We start from the raw sequence: 11,110 nt of genomic DNA on the forward strand, positions 1-11,110 counted from the left end.
TTGGTACATTTAATTATTGTATGTTTGATCTTTTGACATTTATGTGCACTTGACGCGGCCCAATGTTGGTTATGGTGTAAAGCCATTGGTTACGTTTATTCACCTTATCGGTTCATTGGAAACAGACACACTGATTCCATAGGTTTGATCTGTTTATTATGAGATGTTATGGCAAAGCCAGTAGGTCTGACCTACGTATCTTGAAAAACATGTGCTAAAAGCAGTAGGCTTTTTAGGATGGATTGTTATTACACTCTGATAAAGCCTGTAGTCTAATGTTTAGTTACATGGAATCTCACAGATTACTGTAGTGGGCAATGTTTTTGGTGTTGGTGATCCATTGTGGGGACTAACGATATGCCCTATGCTATCCCTTATTAGGATTTTTTAGTAGTGGTTGTATTTTGCATTATTGACTGTAATTTTGTAAACATTTGTGAATTTAATGACTGTATGCCTGATAGTCATCCTGCAGGAACTCTTATGCCTAAAACAGTAGGTATGAGTTGGTGATGGAGCCAAGCCAATGATAAATGTCACAGGCTTGTTTATCATGAAAAAGTTATGATAAAGGCAGGCAGCCTGAGATATTGATCATGAAAAGCGTATGTTAAAGTCAATGGGGAATTAAAGGTGGATTATTACTATTTATTAACACCTACAGATAGGTATTTTTTTCCTTGCAATCTCACAGATTACCATAGTGACAAGGGTTTTGGTGCTGGTTGCCTCTCTAACAAACTGTGGGTATGCACGATTTGCACTGTGAGAATTCTTGTTCGGTCCCCTTAGGAGAGGTAATATTTTGCCTTGCCGGCTTTAATTTTGTATACTGGTGTTATTTTATAACTGTATGTGTGATGGTTGTTTTGTGGGATAGCTTAAGCTCAATGCAGTAGGCCTTGAGTTGTTTATGATGACAAGTCAGTGATAGCAGCTATACGGCTGATTGGTTCACTAGGAAAAGTTATTTAAGATGCTAAGTGTTTCATCTGTTTATTATTAACAATTACAGCAAAAACAGTAAGTCAGTCACCTTTTATAGTTCCTCTTTAATGTTTTGTTTATCCTCTTTTTATAAAAACATTTTATAGGAGGCTACCACAGAACTCCAAGGCAGTGCTAACGGCTCACTTGCTTGCTGCACATCTCTAGTACACCACATCCCTTGTGGCCACACCCTCTAAACCAGGTGAACAATATGGAATTCGGTTGTCCATATTGTATCATTGTTTTACCATATCAAAATGGCTAACACATTGGTCCTAATCATGGTGGCCATACTGGAACCATAAAACAATATCTGACAGAGACATATAGCCGCAGATTCCTTACCGTATAATTATCCCCAGGTATCAGACTGGATCCAGAAACTTATTGTGAGCAGTGCCCCTTCGCGCTGGTAGATGGTGTCATTGGGCTCTGCGTGGTGTTGTTGGCATCGTCCGCGCTAAACATTACGCTCACTGTGCCTATATAGGTGCAACCCATAGTTGCTTTTTGACTATGTTTTTTTAAACTTTTTGTCGAAGTCTTTTGAGGTCTTACCTCCTGGGGTGGAAGGTATGTCATCAAAAAGGTCCGTCTTCAAGCTCTACGGTGCCTGTCACCGACACATGTGGGTGACAACCTCACATCTTGTTTGCCTCTGGTGCCTCGAACGGGACCATGACCCAAAGGCCTGCTCTGACTGTAATTCCATGAACCGGAAGGCCTCAAGGAAGTGCTCTCTCAAGATTCTTGCGGCTTGATGCATGAAGCTGTGACGATTGAGGTCCTGGTGGGGAGGAATGTCCCAGTGGTGGTCGTGGAGTCTGAGGTCATCGTCGCACCACAAGTTATTGAGCCATTTAGGTAAGTCCACTCCCAACAGAAAGAAAAAGTTGAACTGTGCTTCAATTTTTCCTTGTCCGTCGCCCTATGAGATGAAGGAGCAAGGCCTGGACCCACGGTTGAGTCAGTGCCTGTACTGACTCTGCACCTCCTCGAATATCTGGGAGCCGGAGTGACCCCTGCCCAATTAAAAGAATTTTATGAGGCCATGCACCTCATATTTGGGTGGCCCGCTCCCTCTGTCATGCCTTCGTGCCCTGTGGGTTTGGGAGGGGCCCCTACTGGATCTATGTCAGCGGCTCCAGCACCAGTCGGCCCCAGGGAGCCACAGATAGAATGGGATCAGCACTGGTCATGCCACCTTCTACTTTCCCCCGATTCCAAGGCAGATGCTGCCAGTGGCACCAGCCCCCTCCTCATCCCTGACTCCGAAACAGAACCGGAGGGGTGTTGTCAGACGCCTGCGCCGACTGGAGCCATGCCTCCTATGCTGGAGCTTGAGCCCTATTTTTAGGGCCTAAGACTCGGGGAGGAATGGGAGAGGTCGGTGGACCCTGAAGAATGCCATATGAAGAACAACTGAGCTGGTGTGAGGATCTGGGTGAAGCCAGTAGACTGGATACTTCTCCAGGTACTGGCATGCTTTCTCCCTATTTAGTGGTTACCGAGGAGGGAGTTTACTTCAAAATGGTGATGCAGAGGACAGCTTAAGTCCTGTGCCTTATTTTGCCTTCGGTGGCAGTCAAGACTAACTTCTTGACTCAAGTGCTTCCGACAAAAGGGTCCCCATCAGAACTGCTTCTCCCTTTAAAAGAGGCTCTTGGCCCAGCACAGGGACTCCTGTGATCGTGGCGATTGTCCATTGCCACTGCCACAGTGGACACAAGCTTCCTCACCCAACACCCCACTCCTGAGAGCTTGATGGTCCAGGCCTCCATATCCCACATAAAGCCTGGAGTATTCCCAATTGCACCTCCGGATTGGGAGTCCAAGAGGTTGAAAAACTTTGGGCAAGAAAATATTTTCTTCTACCAGCCTGGCATTGCAATCCATGAACACCACATGCCTTTTGGGACGCTTTTCTATGCTCTGTGGGATCCGTTTGTGCAGGTTCTGCCAGTGGACCCGGAGTAGGCCCAGGCCGTGCTGTCCCAGGCTGTTGCCGATGGGAAAGATGCAGCTTAGTTCGCCATTGGCTGTCAACTAGACACCACTGACTCACTAGGGAGAACGGTTTTGTTTAAAGTGGTCCTGCGATGCCACGCTTTGTGAGGACTACTGGCTTTTCTGGTGATGGACATGCCCTTTGATTGCTCCCATCTCTTCAGAGACAAGACGTATTCAGCACTTGAGCTCTTTACGGACAGCAGATCTACGGCCAGGGCCTTTTTATGGCCACTCATCACCCTCAATCCGCCTTTCACTCCATTGTTGGCCACAGAAGGTGCATAAAGCCACATCTTACCCGCCAACCACTGCGATGTGCAAGCCTTCCAGCCTGTGTGGCCATGTATGGGGTTCCTACTGGCCTGTGGGTCGGATGGCCAGCAGTCGGGTCAGTCCCCCAACACCTCAGCAGCCTCAGCCTCCAAACCCTCCTAGTCTGGCCATTTACCATCATGAGCACCCAGTGGTTGGCAGGATTCGCCAGCACCTGGCCCGCCGGCAGTCCATTACATCGGACAGGTGAGTTTTGCAGATTGTCTCAAGGGGTTACTCCCTCCTCTTCAAGACTACCTCTCCTTCCATGCCACCTACTCACTACATTGCCTACTGGGGACCACCTATCTCTTATCCTCCAGGAAGTGGCTTCTCTTTGGCCAAAGGAGCCTTAGAGAAAGTGCTGATGCCAGAAATAGGCTGTGGTTCCTATTCCCACTACTTTCTGGTGCTAAAGAAGGATGGAGGCCTTTGTCCTATCCTCGACCTCAAGAAGAAGTAATTCAGTATACTCACCCTTGCTCAGGTCCTGTCTGCCCTGGAGTTTGTATAATGGCATTGGACATGCGAGATGCCTATTTCCATATTCCCGTCTGGCATGATTACAGGCGTTACCTGCGATTCACAGTGGTCAACAAGCATTCTCAGTTCGAGGTGTTCCCTTTTTGCCTCGCCAGCACCCCTCAGGTGTTCACAAAAGTTAGGGTGGTGGTTTCGGCTCATCTGCAGCAATCATGCGTGCCAGTCTTCCCCCTATCACATTGACTGGCTGTTGAAGGCAGGCCTGCCCCAGGCTGTTGTCTCCCACCTCCTGACTACGATGGACCTCTTGCACTCCCTAAGGTTCACTATCAATGTGCCAAAGTCAGGGAAAGCGAGTGCATATGTTCACAGACAACCCCACCGCCATGTGTAAGAAGGGCGGGTTGGGTCATGGACCCTTTGTCAGAAGGACCTGCATCTCTGGACATTGGTGGAAGAGCAGCGCATATCCATGGTGGTTCAACATGTGGCGGGCTCTCTGAACTCCCAAGAGAACAAACTCAGCCACAGATGCCTCATAGAACACAAATGGTGACTCCATCCGGAAATGGTGCAAGATCTTTTTCAGCAGTGAGGAGAGCCTTGGTTAGAATTGTTCACCACCACTGAGAATGTGCAATGTCAGCAGTTGTGCGCGCTGGAGTTCCCAAGGCAGCTCTCGTTCGGAGACGATTTTGATCTCCAGAGGAGCTCAAGCCTCCAGTACACCTTTTCGCTCATACCACTCCTGCCAAGAGTTCTCAAGAAGATCAGGAATGACCAAGCCCAAGTCATCCTTCTGGTTCTAGACTGGGCACAGAGAGTCCGTTATTCTGAGATGTTGAGCTTGACCCTCAGCCCTCCAATCACGCTGCCCCTTTGGGAGGATTTTCTGTCACAGCCACAGGGAAGGGTTCTCTACCCAAACCTGTCCTTGCTCCACTTTCTTGCCTGGAGATTTAGCGTTGACAGTTGACAGGTGACAGGTTTTGACCTTCTTCCTGAAGTCTATAACATTATCTTGCCAGCCAGGCGTCCCTCTACAAAGATGGTTTACGCCTGCCATTGGGCAAAATATGTGGCATGGTGTAGAGTAAAAACAACAGTTGATGGACAGAATGCAGAACAATGTCATACATTCACCCCAGTACAGAGATCTGGGCCTAAATCCATCGTTTTTTTGCTCACCATGCCATTCCAGTTTGAACCCAGCCATATGCAAATCAGTCTTGACCCTGTGCCCCATGGGAACAGTCCAGACTGAACTGCCAAGCCACGTCTTCCCTGGACCGGAAACAAGCATCCTGGGACCGGTTTCTGGCTAATCAGCCGTCATCAGCCAGGCTAGCTTGAATCCAGTGACAAAGTGAGCAAGGGACCCACATCTGGGCATACCCTGCCAACTTAGGGTGAACAAAGCAAAACTTGAGCATCAGAGTCCCGACCAGCCTGGAAGACTTTAGTTCCTGCACCGGAGCTCAGGGATTCTCCGGCTACGCTGCCCTCCGAGCCTGTCTTCAAAATGGCGGCACCAGAAGACATCGCCTGACTGGAGCCTCCCCCAGAGCCGCGGCTTCCACCCTCTGACGTTTTCGAAAGTTATGAGGGCGCAAAGCTACAGCCCCGACCACCACTGGAAGTCATTAAACTCTCCCACCGGAGCTCCAGGATTCCCAATGCTGCCGACCCCGCGCCTGGCTTAAAAATGGCGGCTAAAGAGGACGTCGCCTGACCGGAGCCTACTCCGTAGACGCTTTTCTTCTACCCCGTGAGTTACTGACTCTTATTTGGGCACCACCAAGCTTCAGCCCCGACTACCCCGATAAACAAAGCCTCCTCATCAGAGCCCCATGTTTCCTACCACCGCCGGCCTCGTGCCTGACTTTAAAATGGCAGCCAAAGAGGACGTCGCCTGACCAGAGCCTCCACCGGAACCACCTCTCTCCACACGGAGAGATACTGGAAGATAAGGGGGGCACCAAACAGAGGGGCAACTGGGATGTCCTGCCTCATCATTTATAAGGAGCTACAGGGGCACTTGCCCTATCTCCAGTGTGACCAGATCTTGTGAACATAAAACCGGGACACTTCAGAAAAACAGAAGTAGAACTACAACAAGGAAAAAAAAAAAAAGAGAAGGAAGAGAGTAGTAAAGGAAGGGAAAGAGGAGGGGGAAAAAAGAGAAGTGGGAAAAGCGCAGAAGAACAACTCTCACCAACATTGGATAGCGAAAGATGCATTAAGAAAATAAATAAATTGTCATTTCTACAACCAACATCATACTCATTAATAAAGTGCTTACTCATAATAGCTGCTAACTAGCGTAGCCTTCCCCTCCTGTGCCACTGGCTGCCACGGGGAAGCATAACTTGGGGCAATGAGATCCCCCTCCACCTAGGCAGAGGCACTTGGTCTAACTGCCCTGCCCCGAACATCACCTGCACGCCGTTGCTCAGAATAGCGGACCAGGAGGGCCTGCAATGCCCCACATGACTCCTAACCACGTGTCCTACTGACCGCACCTTCGACCTGTCGCCTGCCCTCTGGGCCACCCTAGCGCCACTCCGCTACCTAATCAGGCTCCCCCCTCCACCACACCCACGATGGCCCGGGACCAGCCCCCTCCTCCACCAGCCCCACCTGCCCACCTTAAACCTCACAGTCGGAACTCCTTCACCATCATTTTCCCCCCACTCCTATCTACTAAGTTGCGACGCACCTTCAAGCAGAAACTCATTCGCAATCATAAAGAAACCCTAATCATTGACATCTACCACTCGGCCTCCAATGGACCGACGAAGATGGACCTAATATTCCACACTGAAAGACCGGAATACTGGGTCTCCACGATTAGATCGCGGATGTTTATCGCCAAAACAACCTCCACTCTCCACAGCTGCAAACTAACCGCCACTCTCCCGTTCAGATCAGCTGGCAGAGGCTATATAACCGTGACCACCTTCTCCAATGGCACGGTCCTCATCCAAGCCAACAACGAGAACCTGGAAGCTTTCGACTCCATATTTCCCGCACTTAGGTCAGCCCTTCGCACCCTCCCTAACCTCGCCCCAACGCCGCCTCCGACCACGACCACAACTAACAGAGAAGAACTTGATACTCCCTTCCGCAACCCTTATCCAGCACGACAGGCCCCCCCTCCCCCAGCCATACCTCACCCCCCACGCACAGTCACCCAACATCAACAGGACACTCAATCCCCTTCCTCTACCCCTTCCTCCAACTACCTCACCTCCCTCAACGTCAGTCTCCGACAGCCTCCTACAGCAATCACCCCCACGCCAACAGGCTGCTTTCAGTCAACGAGCCTCTCCTCCTCGAGTCTCCCTACAACTCTCAAACCACCCCTGTCCAAACCCCCTCCTGTCCTCCTCCCTACCTCCCCCTTGTCTAAACCCCCTCCTGGCCCTCCCCTGAACACCCCCCCGTCCTTCACCCTGACCCCTATCTCCCAACCCACTCTCTCGAACCCTAACACACTCGGCCCCACTCCGGATGCCCACATCCCCTCCCTTGAGTCCATATCAAAACGTCTCGCAGCCCTGGAAAACCAGGTCAACACCATCACCCAAGGTTTATCAGAAATCCTCTCTAACCTTGGTATAGTCTGTAACCCCCACAAAATCTCTCCCCGGACCACCCTCCACGCCAAAACCATCATCACCCAGGGGCCCTTAAAAGCCTTCAGTGCCCAGCCTCTCGCCCCCCTCCCCAAGGACCAGGGTTCTGATTCAAAAAACCCGAAACAACAAGAGCCCCTTGCACCAGACCCTTGTCCTCTATTTCTTCTCCCACTCCAGCGGGCTCAAAACACCCGACCTCCAGGCCGCTTAGATCAGAAGCTCCTATGTCAGACAGGGAAGCAGCCTTACTAGCCGCCACCTACGACTCCTCCATTGCTGAGTCACCTAAATCCAAAATCCAAGTTATCACAGGTCACCGGAAAGACCTACCCATCGTCAAACCACAGAGATTACCAGTCCTCACCGCTATACCTAGAGAGACTAAAGATAGAACCACCAGCAATCAGGAGAAATTCACCAACTGCCTCCTAATCAATTGCAGATCTGCCTCTCTACATGCAACGGACTTAGCCAAAGCCATCCTCACACATACTCACACATGACATTGACGTTGCGTTCCTCACGGAGACCTGGCTTAATAAGACATCCCCTCCTTGCCTAGACATGCTGGTTCCACCCGGTTTCTCCCTCATCTCCAAAGATAGGATTAAACAACGAGGAGGTGGGGTCGCTATCATCCACAAGGACAGCTGGAGCATCACAGAAACCTCCTACTTCGAGTACGACTCCTTTGAATGTCTATCCACCGTCATCAAGACAAAAGACAACGACTCTCTACTGTGCCACCTACTCTATCACCCCCCGGGCAGAAATAATGAGTTTGGAGAACAACTATCAAACCTGATTGCACAAGACGCACTTGGCGATTCCAAAAACGTAATTCTTGGTGATCTGAACCTCCGATGGAATGAGACCCATAACCCTCTAATCAGATCGCTATCTAGCCTCCTTGATGATAACAACCTCACCCAACACTGTACTGAGGAGACTCATTACAAAGGAGCCACATTGGATGCCATCATTGCCCAAAACAATTCTATCACGGTCAACCACATACTACCAGTTGACTGGTCAGATCACCACATGATCTTATTTCACATCAATCACCCCATCATCTCGCTTAAACCTCCGCAAGACCCCCCTAAATGGTCGAGAAACCTCTCCCAAGTACCCCAAGATATCCTGGAAGGTCAACTAAGTTCACTTCTTCCAAATAACACACTCCACCTCTCGACCAACGATCTCGTCGACCACTATAACTCGGGGTTAGTCTCCATACTCGACAATCTAGCTTCTCTAAAGCTCAAAAGAAGCCGAGCCACTCCATCTAGAACCTGGTTCACTGCGGACCTCAACGCAGAAAGAAGAAAATTGAGAGCCAAAGAAAGAAAGTGGAGAAATAACCCAACCGCCATTCTCCGCCTCCAACTAAAATCAGCCCGCAGGAAGTACAACAACTATATCAAAAACAAGAAATCCAGCTTCTTCCGCGAGGCATTGGTCAAATCCAAAAACAGACCCAAAGAACTCTACAACATAATCAGACAACAAACAACAAAGCCCCTGCCCTCAACCCTGCAGGCTTCCAAAGAACTCTGTGATAACTTCGCCAAATTCTTCAACGATAAGGTCTTAAAAATCGAACTATCTCTAGACATCAACAACCCACACCTCCAGAAGAGAAACTCGGCCACCCCATTGGCACTCCCATCCGACTCCTTTCCCTCCCCCTGGCTAAGCTTTCGCCCCGTCCAGGAAGCTGAGATAATCTCGCTGATCTCGACCTCCAAACCATCAGCACACATTTCAGACCCCATTCCCCCCTCTTTAATCAAAAAAATGAAGCTTACCTTAGCGCCCATCTGGGGAAGAATCATAAACAGCTCCTTACAAAGCGGAGTGGTCCCCGATTGTCTAAAAATGGGGCAAGTCACTCCTCTGCTGAAAAAAACCCGGTCTCGACTCAACTGACTTGAACAATTTCAGACCGATATCCAACCTCCCTTTGCTCTCGAAAACACTTGAACGCTGTGTACTCCTGCAACTGACGCAACATCTGGACAACATCAATCTCCTGGACCCCCTCCAATCCGGCTTCAGACAAGGCCGCAGCACAGAAACCGCGATGCTGAACATCATAGACGACATTCATGGATCTCTTGAGGCTGACAAGTGCTGCCTCCTCATACTCCTTGATCTCTCCGCAGCGTTCGACACGGTGGACCACAAGCTCCTCATCATGACTCTTCAAGAAAGAGCCGGCCTTGGCGAGGTAGTTCTCAAGTGGTTTTCCTCCTTTTTACATAACCGTTCGCAATTAATAAAAATTAAGAACTTCACCTCCGATACCCAGCAAGTCAACAAGGGTGTCCCTCAAGGATCAGTGCTCTCTCCTCAGCTCTTTAACATCTACATGGAACCCCTCGCCAAGTTACTCAGGAACGCCAACATCCACTTCCACCTCTACGCGGATGACACGCAGATTTACCTGGAAACCTCCTCTCTTAAAGACATCCACAGACTCAACGATGTCCTAAATGAAGTCCAAGACTGGCTGACAAAGAATCACCTGAAACTCAACCCCGACAAGACAGAAACACTCCTCATCTCAAACAAAGAAGATAACCCTCAAATCACCGAGTGGCTAAAGTCGATCGATGCTCTCAAAGGTAACCTCACACTAGCCGACTCCGTTAAATCCCTGGGCTTCACCCTAGACCCCAAACTAACCCTGACAAACCACATTAAAAATTCGGCGAAAAGCGCATTTTTCAACCTCAGACTTCTGAACAAAATTAAACCTTACATTCCTAACAAGGACCTCAAACTAGCCACGCAATCTCTAGTTCTATCAAGACTGGATTACGGGAACTCAATCCTAACAGGCATCCCCAAATCGCACCTGGCCCCACTAAAAAAACACTTCACGCGGCAGCGAGAATGATCACAGACTGCAAAAAATCTGACCACATCTCCCCGGCACTCAAAGAACTCGAATGGCTCCCTGCGGAAATGCGGAGTACCTTCAGAATGGCCTGCCTAACCCACAAGGCCCTTCACACCGGCAAACCGGAATACCTGGCAAACAAGCTCAAAAAAGCAGGCCAAGCCAGAAATCTGAGAAGCTCTAACTCCCTGCTGCTCATCCTACCAAAAACCAGAAAGAAGAGAACTGCGGACTGCTCTTTCTCAGGAAATGCCCCCAAAATATGGAACGCCATCCCCCCGCACATCAGAACTATACCGTCCTATGCAGAATTCAGGAGCCAACTCAAATCCTTGTGCCTTATCCGCTCCCTTGGTTGTGGGTAACTTGGATCAGCAAACGTCCCAGAATCCATGCGGTAACGTTGAATCCTGTACCTAGAAGTCCTGCTGTCCGAACTTTTCCTAATTCCAACTTGTCATTCGCTGATTGCTTTTATTGGGTTTGTGTCATGTTGTTCTCTTTTTCATTCCCTCTACTGTAAAGCGCTCTGCTACCTTCGGGTCTTGTTAGCGCTATAGAAAACTTCTAAATAAAATAAAATAATAAATAATGCCTTATCTGGTAGAGAATCTATCTAGCTGCATATATCTTACGAACCCATACATCCTCCCAGCTCAGCGAACGGATTTCATAGGACAGGGCTTTCCCCTTTCAGGGCCATAGTTTTCCACACCAGTGGTCAGTGTACTTCGTGGCTCCGTGCTTCTGCCATGGAAAGTTGTGA

General features: G+C 49.4%; 1 protein-coding gene across 1 annotated transcript in view; it reads left to right on the forward strand.

The window, feature by feature from the left end:
• The window catches only part of DCST2 (DC-STAMP domain containing 2), a 285,622-nt gene that overhangs the window by 196,511 nt on the left and 78,001 nt on the right, over positions 1-11,110 (forward strand). The gene's annotated exons all lie outside the window — the stretch shown is intronic.

Source organism: Lissotriton helveticus, chromosome 12, assembly GCF_964261635.1.
Source record: "Lissotriton helveticus chromosome 12, aLisHel1.1, whole genome shotgun sequence".
Classification (NCBI taxonomy): Eukaryota; Metazoa; Chordata; class Amphibia; order Caudata; family Salamandridae; genus Lissotriton; species Lissotriton helveticus.